The sequence below is a fragment of the Lycium ferocissimum genome, chromosome 4 (genome assembly GCF_029784015.1).
Source record: "Lycium ferocissimum isolate CSIRO_LF1 chromosome 4, AGI_CSIRO_Lferr_CH_V1, whole genome shotgun sequence".
NCBI classification, from domain to species: Eukaryota; Viridiplantae; Streptophyta; class Magnoliopsida; order Solanales; family Solanaceae; genus Lycium; species Lycium ferocissimum.
The window spans coordinates 46,544,618-46,560,638 of record NC_081345.1 but is presented as its reverse complement, the minus strand read 5'-3'; positions in this window follow the sequence as shown (position 1 = coordinate 46,560,638).

Here is a 16,021-nt window from a genome sequence, read left to right as displayed (position 1 = left end):
ATGAAAATCCAAACTTTGCATTTCATGAGTTCTTAAATGCAAGATATGGATTATTACGCTTACTTTCATGAAATGCTGCATGCTTCCATGTTTTCATAAAAGTTATAATATATATCTATATTCATGTTATATTACACTCACGAATCATGTTTATAACTCGTGTTATGAAAATCATGGGCTGCTAAGCCAACTATATCCATGTTCATGTTTTGGGAGTAGTACAAATTACGTAAAGGCTCGGACAACAACCAGCGTTTGCCGAGCCGTAGGATAAGGATCGATTCGCCCAGTTAGGAAAATACCTTCATGTTTACCATTGCGGGTTATTGGATCCATTCGTGCCATGTTGATGTCTTGTACCCCGGCAAAGTACGAGATGTCTTAGCTGATCGGGCAGAGATGTACGCCACGTGCTCACATGGTGGTTACATGTCGGTTATACTAAGGCTCTCCCATTTAAAATGTTTTACTCATGTTATATATATATATATATATATATATATATATGCGTAATCGCACTATGTCCATGTCCATGTATTTTACCGGTATAGCGGTTTTCAATTCTATTATTTCATGTGCCATGTTATTTCATTCGCTTGCTTTCTGGAGACCAATTCAAATGTACTAACGTCCCCTTTTATTTGCCCGAGGAGCTCGCATTTTCATGATGCGGTTACAAGACGTCAAATAAGCTCGTTAGGATTGTGCTCGTATCAGCTATTGGTGAGCCTCATTCCGTTCGAGGTGTTATGCTTAATTTACTTTTATGTTAGTTATGCAGTTAAGGTATGCTGGGGCCTTGTCCCGATATACAGTGTAGCAGTCAGACTCATGCCAGAGGTTTCATAGACTAGTCAATATGTCATGTCAGATGAGTTAGCCTCATTGGCTACCTTATAATATTTCGGCGTTCATGATATATACTTATTATTTTCAGACTTATGAATATTGAATTCCATGTTTTTCACAAACCATGCATGTTTATATTGTATTCCACACCAGTTCATGCCCCATGTTGATTCAACAAGCCATGTGATTCGCCCGGTCACATCATGCAGTCAGTCACTGAGTGTCGTGTTACGCCCAGGCCATGGTTCATGGCGTGACAACCTAACTCCCCCAAATCCTACCCCTCGACCTTCCTACACCCCACCACCCCCGAACCTCCATCCCATACACCACCCCACCCCACCTCACCACCTAACCACCCCTACATCCCCACCCCACCTCACCACTTAACCATCCCTCCTACCCCTAACCCCTACTACCTCCCTCCCCGCCCCTTACCCCTATTACCACCTACCCCCAACCCCTACCTCTCACCTCCTTACCACCACCCCTTATATCTCAACTTTAAAAAACTAGGCACTTTGTGAAAGTAGTAACTTTCAAAAATAGCAACTTTACAAAAGTAGCCGCTTTTAAAAATACTACTTGCAAAAAGTAGCTACTTTTCAAAAATAGTGATTTTGCAAAAGTAGTCACTTTTAGAAAATAGCCACTTTGTGAAAGTAGATACTTTTTTAAAATAGTCACTTTTTGAAAGTAACCAATTTTCATAAATAATCATTTTGTGAAAGTAGTTACTTTTAAAAACTAACTACTTTGCAAAAGTAACTATTTTTTAAAAGAGCCTCTAGAATAACCATTTTTGCAATGTGCCCTTTCTAAGATAGTGGCCACTTTTGTAAATTAGCCTTTTTTTGAAGTGACAAAAAAATGACTACTTTTGTAAAGTGGCCATTTTTTGAAAAATAATAAAAAAGTTGCTATTTTTGCAAATTTGCATTTTTGGTCATTTTGAAAGAAATTTATTTTTGCAAAAATAGCTATTTTTATGTCACTTTTCAAAAAATGGCCAATTTACAAAAATAGCCATTTTGTGTCACTTTTAAAAAATGGCTAGTTTACAAACATAGTCACTTTTTTGGGTTGTCTTTCAAAATGCAAAGTAGTCATTCTTTTTTGGGAATTCTACATAGCATAACTAACTCTACTACATATTTATATATAGTAGCTATAGTTTAAAATAATTATATCCCATAGCTAATAATAATATGTTAAATACAACTTATAGCTATATATATATATATATATATATATATACAAAGTAGAATACCCCATCATCACATTATTCACTTCCAACCCAACCCTTCCATCTCTCTCTCTCTCTCTCCCGTCCCTCTAATGCTCGCCGCCGACCGCCACGACCTTTCTCCGACGATGACCATCGAATCCGGTCATATCTTGGCTTGGATCGATCGATATAAATCAAATCTTCACCGATTGGCCTTTCGTCCTTCTCCGGCGAACTTTGATGGTTGGATCTCGATCCAAGATACGCTTCGCATCCGATGGATATCGACGATCTTCAATGATTGGCCTTCCATCCTTCTCAGGTGAACTTTGATACGTATCCGGCGGATATAATGAGATCTTCACCGTCGACAAATGTTGCTTTGTCGAAGTACGCTTCGACTTCGTGGCTTTTTCCGGTCGTATTTCGGTGCTTGATGTGAAAAATCGTGTTTCTTTTTCAATGTATTCATTAATTTTTTAGCATACAATTCTGTATTCTTTAATTTTTTTGTATACAATTTAGTGTTTGGGTGTATTTTATTTCTTGTATTCGTATTTGAGTATATTCGTTAATTTTTATTTCTTGTATACAAATGAATACATTGAATGTCGAAGTGTATACAAATGAATAGAGGAATTTTATTTCTTTGTATTCGGGTTTTTGAGTGTATTCGTTAACTTTTTAGCGCAAATCCCGTGTTTTGTATACAACCGATTAAATATAATAAAGTGAATACAATATAAAAGTAGCTACAATGAATACGGTTGTGTTTGAATACATTTAAATTGAATACAAAATTCAACAAATTTTAATATTTGATTCATGAATACACGATGCTAATACAATAAGTAACATGTCGAGTTTTACATATTTGCTACATCATGTAAATAGGTAAAATGTAGCTAAAATGCATAAATAAGGCCTTCCAAGTTAGACATTTATGAAACTTTCCCTTCTTTTTTTGTTGTCTTAGAAAAAGGCCGCTTGCAAAGGTACGCACATATTTGGTTATCTTATAAAAATAGCCACTTTGTGAAAGTAGCATCTTTTTCAAAATGACGAGGTAGGGGTAGTAGGGAAGGTTGCGATGGGGGGGGGGGGTTAGGGGGTTGGATTGGTATTTCCATCAAACCAAACACTAAAAAATGTTTTCTACATCCAACCAAACACAAGAAAATAATTAGGAAAATCACTTGTTTTCCAATAAATCATTTTCTGGGAAAACATTTCCATCACACCAAACACACCCGAAATGTAATTACTATTTAAATAGAGCCTAATGATTTCTTTTCAATTTATATGTTTGAGTTTTGTGCTTAATGATAACAACTACTGATCTGTTTGAATAGCATTGATTATTTATATACTAGCAACTAATTTCGTTTGCTAATGGGAAGATACTTTCCATTGAAAATCGATATACATATTTGGAGAGGCACACATAATAATAATAATAATAAAGGGTGTAAATATACCTCTCAACTTTGTGATTTAGAGCAGATATACCCCTCGTTAAAATAGTGATGCATATATATCCCTGCCGTTACACAAATGGTGCAAAGATACCCTTTTAGCTAAACCAAATTTTAAAAAAGATCATTTAGCTTGTTTTTTAATTAACAAAATACCACGTGGCTTTAAAAAATAAGTCTACCTATTTTTTTTAGTAGTCTTATTTTTTTAAAGCCATGTGACAATCTTTTTTCCAGTGAGCCGATTTGGTTCATTAAAAAAAAGAGACTTTTTTTTTTTAAAAGCCGAGATATTTTTTTTAAACGAACGAGACAAACCCATTAGCAAAAATTACCTCATGGCTTTAAACAAATAATTCTACTACAAAAAATGGGTTCACTTAATTTTTTAAAGTCACATGACATTTTCTTAATTAAAACATACGCTAAATGATTTTTTAAAAAAATTATGGCAGCGAAAAGGGTATATTTGTGTAGCGGCAGGGGTATATATGCACAACTTTTTTAACGAGGGTTATATATGCTCTAAATTGCAAAGTTAAGGGATATATTTGCACCACGTATTTCCATTTGTCAATTAAAATTTAAAAGAAAATAACCAATTGATTAGTTTCTTTGGGAACCCACAACTCTTTTTCTTCTATTTTCTTTGTCTGTCAAATCTTTGGTGACGAGGTGAATTATATACTCTTGTTCCTTTCCATGAAAATGACGTTCAAAAAATCTACCTAAATATTAGTAATATATTTTAGGTGTGGTGTTATATTATTTCTAAAAAACTACTTATCATATTTTGCAATATTATTGAAAACATTAGTTTCGACGTTTTCCTTTGTCATTTCTGGGTTAATGGTTTGCTTTGTCCAAATTTTATTGTTTATTGCTATATCAGGACTCACGAGACCCAAGTTTTGAGCATTTTTGTCGCTCCCTTTAGTGATATCCTATAGAATATTAGAATTAATAACCTGTTTTTTCCTTTTTTGGGAAATTAAAAATATTTTCTTATTAAAAAAAAAATACTTATTTTACAAAGTTAAGGCGTTTCATACTTTAAGGGAAAAAAAATGTTTTTGAGTAGTATTAAAAATTGTCTTTTATTTAGAGGTTTCAAAATTATTTTATTTAGAGGTGTCTTTAGTATGAATAAAAATATTTTCTGGAAGAAACTTTGTCTCATTATGCAATAAAATATAAAAATTGTTTCAATTAAAACCATCAAGAAACACATAAGCGAATAAAGTCGTTTTTCTCCTTTTAAATGTTTTTTTTTTAAGAAAAATATTTCCAGAATAACTTATTTTTTGAACCATACTCTTTTGGTTGCAGTTGTGTAGGTCACTTGGTTACAGAGATTAGGGGGTTATTTCAGCATAAAATTAGAAATTAAATCTGTCAAATATTTGACTGTGAATATTGGCTAGAATCAGAATAAAATTTATACAAAATCTTAAGATTATTTATCTTAGATAGAAGGTGGGATTGTAATCTATGATCCTGAGATTATAATCTCATAATTATAACTGAGATAACACCAAAAGTTAGTGATAAAATGCTCAAAAGATTGGATAAATCCAGTTATTAAGGCTAATCATATACTTTAATAACCGAAAATATTCCTACTATTATGATTTCTCTATAGTTAGTCCAAGATGTGAATCTAGCACGTTTAAAGACTGCTTAGAATTCTTTTTTTTAAAAAGACGCAAAAATGCATTTAGTGAGTTCGATCTCGCAACCCAACACTTAACCAGTGCTTCATTCGATCTTGTTTGATCATGTGTTTCTTCAGTTAATATTAGCCGTGTCTTAAGAATTATCTACATAATATACCGAGTTTAGTCCGATGACCATGGGTTCACGTGACCCAATTTTTCTATATAAATTCACCCCGATTAGTCCCCACCATAATCAATTCAATACTACTAAATCTATTAAGGCATCATTGTGTTAATTGCTCTGTGTTGCTTCAATCATTCCAATTCAGAAAGAAAGAAAAAACCCAAATAAGTGATGAAATTAAAGTGAGATAAGCTAATCATTTAATTCTTTTACTCTTTATAATGGGCAAAAAGATGACCTTTTTTTCGCAAAAGGGTTGTCCCCTAATTATAACATAGACCAATGTTATGGTGAAGTGTCCAAAAACCCAAGAATTAAATATTTTTTTGGTATGTATATTGAAAAATACTAAATAAAAATATTACATTTTTTTTATAAGCTACTTTGTTTAAATCAATTAAAACTCTATTCTCTTAATTTCGTTTTCCCAAATTATTAGAGCTTCTTCATGTTTATGACCTTCACTTTTTAGAAAGTCGACACATTTATTTGTCTCTATGTATATATTTATTATTCATTTTTTATCTTCAAATAAATATTTACAATCTTTCATAATAACCCTTTTAAGTGAGATTAGTTGATCATTTAATTCCTATTTTTTAAAATTCTATTATCCTTTGTAGTGGTAAAAAGATTGATCTTTTTCGCAAAAGGGTAGTCCCCTAATTATCAGGGCCGGTTGAATAACAAGGCAAGTGAGGCAATGGCCTAGGGCCCCACTTTTTTGGGGGCCCCACTTTTTTTAAGCCCATATATATATATTAGAATGGTAAAATTTCTCGAACGAAATTTTATCATTGGAACTTCCTACCATTTGTAACTACCCTTTTAATATTACAATTCGTAAAAAAATGCCTGATTTGTGTATGTTTTCGGATGTATTTCTTGTCAAGTAAATACATGAGCATACGGTAAATAAGGGAACAAAACCTTATTTTAGCCTCTAAACGTGGTGATATTAAATTAATTCAATATATTTTTTAACTTCCTTTCCACATAATTACTGTATTATCCCACACCTTAAACGATTCTCTTCTTCCATTCATTGTTCAATCACTAATAACGTAAAAAATTCAAAAAATTCAAAAATAAATCTTCAACACATCTGAAAATGCAAAAAGAACAAAACACGACAATCATCGTGTAATTCGTAAAAAGACCGTTTTTGATTTCACAAATTTCGTATATTCAATTTGTATTTAGGTGATTTCAATTGTTTTCTTGGATCAATGTCAAAGTTGTTTATTTCTTCGATTTTGGTTTTTTTTTTTTTGATTTCTCGTCTTCATCACCGATATTCGAAAATAATAATGTAATCTTATTGTAAGTATGTTAATGTACATGAATTGTTAGGAATCCAAAAAAAAAAAGGATCCATTTCATATCTTTTATTTTCTCTCAAGCTAAAACTAAGTATTTCCGTTATGTAACAATATGTGTATGTTATATTGAAATATGTTTTCTCTTTTACACGTTCCAATAACTTTTCGAAGTTTTCATCAATAACTTTCCGAAGATCCAGCTATATATATCTTTTATTCCCCGAATCTAAACTATGTATTTCTTTTCTCGTAATTCAATATCTAAACCATGTATTTCTCGAACAAATGTAATTCAAAAGAGTAGCTCTACTATGTATTTTTATAATATCTAAACTATGTATTTTTGCACTGTCTAAACTATGTATTTGTAAACTATGTATTTATGAACAATGTAAACTGAACTATGTATTTATGCACTGTCTAAACTATGTATTTATAAACTATGTATTCTCGAACAATGTAAACCTAACTAGCCGAACTATGTATTTTTATAAACTATGTATTTACGAACAATGTAAATCGAACTAGCTGAACTATGTATTTATAAACTATGTATTTCTGAACAATGTAAACTGAACTAGCTGAACTATGTATTATTTAAATTTGAACGTGAATCTTATGTAGGGCATACATATTACAGGTTTATGTCGACACACGTTGATTCAAAGGAATTTTTTTTATGAAATGGCCAATATTTCATCATTGATTAGACACTCGGGTATTTGGAACGACAAGAATAAATACGTCAATTACAAAATTGATGTCGTGACTTTCAAGGAGTATTCGACGTATGAGGAATTGTTACAAACAACATTGCAACACAATTGAATTTGGACACGAAAATGAAAAACATAAGCATAAAATACATGGTTGAAGGTGATTATATTCCAATGGAAATTCACAATGATACGGGTGTTAGGGTGTATGTGAATCCGAAGAAGGAGAACAAATCATTACCAATGTACCCATTATGTATCATTACAACCGATAAAATCATGGAGATATGTATATCGGATGAGAGTTGTGTTCAAGGTAATTATTTGCAAATCGGATACACGAATCAAACAAGCTTGGTTCCCATGATTTTGCATCATCAAGTTGTGGAAAGGCTGATTTGTTATTCGAAAACAACAAGGGTATGGTTATTGATGACAAGAACCAAAAAGTAGTTGCCGTCGATCAAGGCAAAGTTTGCCCATAAGGCATAAGTATGCCCCCATCGGCATAAGTTTAGTAAATCCTTAACAAGTTTATGCCGATGGGGGCATACTTTTAAAAGGGAAACTTTTATGCCGGACCCGCATAACTTTGTGAAGGAATTATCAAAGTTATTTACCCATTGATACTTATGCCAAGTCCGCCCCATAAGGCATGGTATCATGCCGGTCCCAGATAAAATTTGTAATTCACTTAACAAAAGTATGCCGGTCAACGCATAACTTTGGTAATTATAAAGGGGTTTTCAAGTCGGTCCAAAGTCAGCTTTTGAAAACAAGAGGCACGATAAAATCTTCATAGTCCGTGGGATCAAGAAATATCCATATCAAATACGCAAGATGTGTTTATTAACCTAAAACATATCTACAACATACATATTTTGTGACGGGGGAATTAAAACACATATTTTGTAGAACCTTGTGAATAAATGTATTTGTGGATTCATGGTGTCGCATTTCTCGTATTTTCTCAAAACTTCGCATTTATTTGACAATATATGGAACTAAGTACTTCAAACATATGGAACATAAAACCCACCGAGATTACTTTGGTTAAATGATAATTATCCAACATAAGTCAAAATACATCTAAAACATCGTATTGTTTGCTGTAATGAAAAAAAGGACAAAAAAAATGGAATGCACGAATAGTATTTATCAAACATCAATTGCATCTATTATTCATAATCGATTGGTGGCCCGATGGTCTCGTGGAACTCATTATTACCGCATTGTCGCAACCTTGCCTTCAAATAGTCCTACACAAGAGTGCAATCGTATCTCATACGCCGTATGCGTGCATCAATGACATCCGGAATCCTTTCACCCGATGTCAAATACTAAAGATACGCCGGCCACAAAAACACCACAAACTTCCTAAAAAAAAAAAAAAAAAAAAAAAAAAAAACTTTTATTAGAAAATATATGTTTCAAGTTCTAAACAAGGTATCTCAAGTTCAAATAACTCATGTATTTTATAAGAATAATAAATTGATATGATATATCATGTAATTGATACTCTATGATATTTTAAAAATGTATGTCTATAACTTACGTACCAGCGCTTGTCAGGCAGTTATCAACATAGACAACTTCAAGGATATCGAACCGTCCCTTATCCGCATATACGGGGTCTTTCACCAAATCTATGTTGATTTACATAGAACTAAATTGCATGTAGAAAATGTAAGTGTTACGGTAGCAAGCTTTTTTTATTTCATTCCTAATAACCCGCGTGTCTGTGCGATTGATACGATTAGAATGTCACACCCCTTTTTTTTTTCGTAATAAAAATAAATTTGATTTGTTTTTATTTAAAAGGGTTTTTCCAATTAAAGTGACATTTTGAGAAGGGATTATTTATTTATTACAGAGTCGCCACTTGGAATTGAGTTTTGGTGTTCCAAGTCACCTTATAAATCCCTAATCAAAAGGAAATGACTCTATTTTTATTGGTCTGCGAAACAAAAGTCCTGATAAGGAATTCGTTGACCGAGGGGGAAGGTATACCCCTCGAGTCCCGTGGTTCTAGCACGGCCGCTTTTATTGACTAATATTCGGCTTAAATTAATCTTGAAGAAAACATGTTTGTCTTACTTAAAATATATATTCCCGACCAAATCAACTGAGAGAGATGAAATAATATATATTCGAAGAAGTCAAGACAATTAAATTAAACTAGCTATTTGAAGTATTGTTAAATGACATGAAACTTCTCGTTAAAACCATTATAATTTTTCGATCTCTTACCCATGTCCAAGCAAGTACAGCAATGTTATTTTTCTAGCTTAAAATATTGCCTGACCAATTTTCTAAATAAAAAAGAAAAAGAATAGCAGATCAATTACTTAAATGGATTGAAGTCTTTTTTTTTTTTTTCTCTTTTATCCAGGACTTAGAGTCCTAAGACTTTGACGACCTCTCACTATATGCAAGTAATCAAATCCCTCAGCCACGAACGTTCAACGTATGTTTTTTTTTTTTAACATCATAAATGCATTAGAATAAATTAATGATGCAACATTTACGTTGAAGATAAAACCAAATAATTTTAAATATGCACGGATTGAGGATAGCAAACACTCAAAAATGAAGATTGTGATTAACCTTATCATATGTGGCTAACAAACTTAGCATTATTATATTAAGCATATCACTTTATTCATGCAAATCCAAATATAATAAGACAAACTAATCAACAATTAAATACCCATTGCTACATGGAACATATCCATAGAATTGGCTCAAAGAGAATGTAGAAAAGAATCCCATGTAACGATCGTAAAGTTTCGGTAATTCCGTAACCAAACAGAACCGAAATCGAAACCAACAAATCCTCCAAATTCTTAAATCAATCTCGGACTCACTAAAATATGACATGATAAAGTTAAGCATGAACTTAAAATTCAATTGACATCCATATTTTCCTTCTTGAACGTAAAAATATAATCTTGACCCAAACTGATTAAATTAATGTCGCCTAAACTTCTCTGTGGTTTTAACATTTATTGCTAGATCATGTATCAATTAAAGAAAGAAAATTATTTTAGCACCAAGTCACTAAAACATGGGTTTTCAATAAAACTAATGGAAACATTAGAACTTAATTAATGCTTTCAATTCCACATTAGTTTTAGGCCAGATTCACTCATTATTTGAAAGAAATAAACAGATAACAGAATAATTACAATTAATCATGGCATAAAATATTAAAATAAATTTCCTTTTACGTCAATTTTGGCAAATAACTTTACACCCCAAAATACTATTTGAAACCTCTAATCTCAACGTAAAGAACTATTAGTTAACTGTAATCAATCCATCACCTATATTCGATCATAAAGCAAGGTTAAAAGGTTATTCCAAGATTTCTGACAATTAAAGCTAAATTCTCGATAAGTCACCATAACTAAGCAAACACAACTAAGCTTGCACCATTAATCCCTTTTTTAACATTTAAAATCATCACGAGTTTGAGGAACATCTCTTTATTTAACCTTTGACTTTATAAACTGATACACCAAAACTATCAACAAATGATTTCTACACTCAACGTCTTAAAAAACAAGTTACTGATATTTATAATTTTCTAGAAAAGAACAACTAAGGTTCCATTTTACAAACCCAACAGCAACATGTAATATAAGAATATACCACGTATAACATCATTTATTTGCAGGTTCGAAAGTAGTCTTAGTTCTGTCCATGTATTTACTTGATTCATCTAAAAAATAGATTTAACTTAACCAATTCCTAAGAAGTATAACCGAACCCGTGCTTTTATTGAGACATATAAGATAAATTCATAAGAAATTTTCAATTAAGTAAACACTTTTGCACGAACTAAAATCTAATTTACTTTAATTGAGATTGCCAACATGATTTTAACTACATAACTTATTTAATAATGGATGCACTAGCATAAACTACAAAATAGTGGATACATCAGGGATATGTATATATCAAAATCATATATAACACGTACAAATTCATATAAAAGAAAAAGAGTGTAGAATATGAACCTCTTAGTGTGAATCTTCTTTAATATGAAATTGATTACAGCAAACTCCGGCGGACTCGATCTAACCGGAAAAAAAAAAAACTGTGACAGGAGCTCGAACCACAAACCACGAACGGAATCCAAATCTCGAACTCGTAAACCCTCAAAGCTCTTTGTTACTGAAATTACTCTCTTTTGTTTTTCTCTCCGTATTTTTGTGTTTGTGGATGTATATCCCTCCTCCTTGTGGTGTTTCTGTGCGTGTTTTTATATAGGTGAGGTTTGTGGGTCTTGTGCAAGTGTGTGCTAGTGAAAATAGGGACGTGAAGGAGTAGGAGAATTGGAGGATAAGTTTTGTTGAGAATTTTAAGGGAGTGGGGTTTAAGAGATTGGTTTTGTTGAGGATTTGAAGGGGAAGGAGGACGTGAGGGATGGGGAAAGGATAAGTTTAGGTCTTTTAGATTTTGGGAAGAGACATGATTTCATGGGATTTGGATTAGTTATTTTAGGAAAAAATTTCGTTCCCTATTTCTATTTGTTTGGCTCTTTCCGTTTTTTTTTTTTTTTTTTTTTTAAATATGGTAAGAACAATATTAGCTAATTATTCTAGACTAATAAAAATATTTAACATTTAAATAGTAGTCCAATCACTAGCTTATTTATTAAAACGTAATTTAGAGGAAAACATATTTTTTTATAAATTTTCTTTTCTTTGGAAATGAGGGCAAAACTTACCCTAAAATGTGACTATTTTTTGTAGCTTTCGATCTTTAAATGCAAAACTTACTAAAAAAATGAGATAAAAATTAAAATATCTAACTAAACCTAAAAGAAATATTTAAACGCTAAAAATTATGTAAAAACTTATGTTCGGTCAAAAATTAGGTGTTCACAGTAAACATACAGACGCCTGTACATTTTTTAAAAAAAAAAAAGAAGAAGAATTCGAAGGTAAAATAATGAATGAAAAACTAATGATAAAATATTTAATTCATCATTAAAAATACCTGTCCTTGAATGAAAGGAGTACCAATAAGTTGACTAAAATACACAAAAAAATGAAAAACTTACACAAATACACAGCCACCCACGAATCTCTTGACAAAAAATGTAGTGGAATCGTGCTTGATGGTAATGGATAGATTCGATGAGAAAAAAAGGCTAAAATTAATGGAAAGGGAGAGAGAAACTAAAGTATATTACGTGCGTTTCAAAAAATGGGAAGATGAGATAGCGTTTCCCTTTATTTACTATGTGTATTTGTGAACCGATAGTGGAAGTTACCGTTGTATTCATAATGGGCAATTTAGAAAATTAATTAGCTATTATTATTAATTTTAATAAAAGGTAGTTATTAACATTAAATAGGTAGTAAAAGTAGCTATAACAAGTAAATTTCCTATATATATACTAGTTATGTGAGGCCCGTGCTAAGCCCGGGCCCAAACTCAAGATATATAAAAGCAAAGTATATTTTAACTAAAGAAATATAATTTAAGTTAGTACAAGTGTACAATAACAACAACAACAACCATATACCCATTGTAGTCCCACAAGTGGGTAGTTATATAAAAGCAAAATTTTCATTCCACTCCTTTAATATTTTAACTTCCATTTTGATGAAATTATTTAATTCAAATCAAATTTGGAACCGAATTTGACATTATAACTTATGTATCCTAATTTTCCGAAGTTATTTAATTCTAAATAAATAATCTATACATAGTTAATGAACTTTTAAGACAAATACATAATTTAACTTGTGCAAGAACATGGAGTACCTCTTCTCTTAATTAGGGATTAGGGGTTCGAACATGGATATGGAAAAATCTTTGGAGGAAGCGCTCCCCGAATAAAGGCGCGATGCAAAGGCGTAATTATCCGGATTAATTGGGCTCAAATGCGGATATCGAGCACCAATCGAAAATCAAAGAACGTGAAAAATGAGGTAGAGGTTCGATAGCTTTTGAAAAGTAGACTTTAAAAACAAAAACAAAAAATTGACATAAATAAATAAGATTAGGACCTAAAAGTAATTAATTAAAAAGTTTTAAAAAAAATTGAAAATTATTGTAAGGACTACAAAAGTCCCGTGCTCGATAGCTTTTGAAAAGTAGACTTTAAAAAACAAAAAACAAAAAAATTGACTTAAATAAATAAAATTAGGACATAAAAGTAACTAATGAAAAAGTTTTTAAAAATTTGGGAAATTATTGTGACTACAAAAGTCCTCACATTCCCTCTTATATATAATAGTAATTATATATATAATATATATATGTATATACTTAAAAAATAAGTGTAGTGTACTACGTTTGACTCTATATATTGAGGTAAAAGTAAAAAGTAACATCTTCCTTTGTTAGGGGAGTGGGGCCCACATTTTAGGAATATTTTTGGGGAAAAAGTATAACTTCTTTCCTTTTTGGGGGGATTAATTATAACGTTGCACTAAAATTGGGAGAATGTAAACATTTTTTTAGGTAATTGTAGATTTGATAGTATCCTTATTTATTTGGATAACTATTTTATTGTTCATATCTATGTATTTCTTCTTCCTTTCATCATTCTTCTACTCTTTTATTATTGAAAATTCTCAACTCTCCTACAGTCCTAAAAATTCTACTACAAAACATAGTGCTTACAAAAGATCAAAGATTTACTTTTTGATGTCTTCTTCAAATTATCAAGCAACGCAACACTATTTCGATATCATTATATCAACTTATCAAATTCTTGAACCAAAGTTTTATTGTTCTAATTTTATCTTATATTTCATTGAAAATTTGTCATTGTTGATATTCTTATTTCATAAGTATATATTTTTGCTTTAGTTAGTATTAGAATTTATTCAGTTTAAATATGTCAAACTAGAAAACATGAATCTGGTTGTGCAAAAAGAGAGAAAAAGAGAAAAGCTGAAGAATTTGTTAAATCCCAAAAAGGAGCACTTGATAGGTATTTAACTAATAATAAAAATATTGATTCGGAAAATATAGGAGGATGTTCTTCAAATGAACAAGTCACTAATAGAGTTGAGTTAGATGATAATAACATTCAAGAAGAAAATATAGAAGAAGTTAATGAGAGATCTGATATAGTTCTAGAAACTCAAAAACTCCTAAATGATTTAAATAATTGCATCCCTAAAAATTTATACGATCCAAGTCAATGGGATACTATAGATACAAAGTTGAGAGATCTATTAGTAGAAAAGGGACCAATTAGAATAACTGACATAAATTTTTCAAAGGATAAATACTCAAGACATTTTTCTACAACACATTATATTCAAAAATTGGCAAATGGGGAAAGACATGAAAGAAAATGGTTAGTTTACTCAAAAGATTTGGATAAAGTCTTTTGTTTTTGTTGTAAATTATTTAGTAAAACTTCTAGTACTTGTAACAGTAAATTAACTAGTGAAGGTAGTAATGATTGGAAAAATCTTAGTGCTAAAAAATTGAGATCACTAGATGATGAGAGTTTGAAAGAGTATTGTCTTAACCTTGAACTTTCTTTAGCACATAATAGTTATTCGATATTTATGGTTTAGATTTATTTTTTGAATTAAAAGTGTTAAGAGAAATAATACAAGTAGAAGATAATGATCTAATCGAAATACTCAATCAAATAAAAAGACTTGATTCTTTTCCAAATACATATATTGCTTATAGAATAATGTTAACGGTTCTCAGAATCGTTGCCTCACTCGAAAGAAGTTTTTCAAAACTAAAATTAATAAAATCTTATCTAAGATCAACAATGTCTCAAGAGAGATTGAATGGATTAGCTATATTATCAATTGAAAAAGAATTGTTAGAACAAATAGATTATAAAACAGTAATTAATGAGTTTGCAACTAAAAAAGCTAGAAAAGTAAACTTTGAATAAAATTATATATGATGATCTTTCTATTTTTAAGGAAAAAAAATTAGGGCCTCTCTATGAAGTTTGGCCTGAGGCCCCCGATTTTGTTGAGACAGCCCTGCTAATTATTATACACAGCCTGAAATGTCCAAAACCCCAAGAGCACTATATTTAATTTTTTGGCACATTGAAAAAAAAATAAAATTAAAGTACTGATTTTTTATAAGCTAATTTAAGTTAGCTAGGAACAAAAAATTTGGTTCCTTGATCACCTCTTTTCAAATTAGCAGAGTTTTCAGTTTTATGACCTTTATTTTTCAAAAAATCGACTTATTATTTGCCTCTTTTCAAATATATTTAATATAAATGTTGTTAACTTTCATCAAGTATATGCAATGTTTAAAAATAACCTGTTAAAGTGAGATTAGCTGATCACTCAATTCATATTTTTTTGAATTCTTTTGCCCTTTATAGTGGGCAAAAAGATGACCTTTTTTTTTTGGTCTTTTCAAAAGGTTAGTCCCCTACTTATTACACAGAGCCATGTAGATGATGAAGTGCCCAAAAGTCACAAGAATAACACATTTATGATTAACACATCAATTATTCAATTCACAGGTCGGTGAGTCACAAAATGAAATATCTTCCCCCATATGTTACTTTTAAATGAACAAAAATCATGCATGTCTATCATGACTATTGACTAGGATGACTTTTGG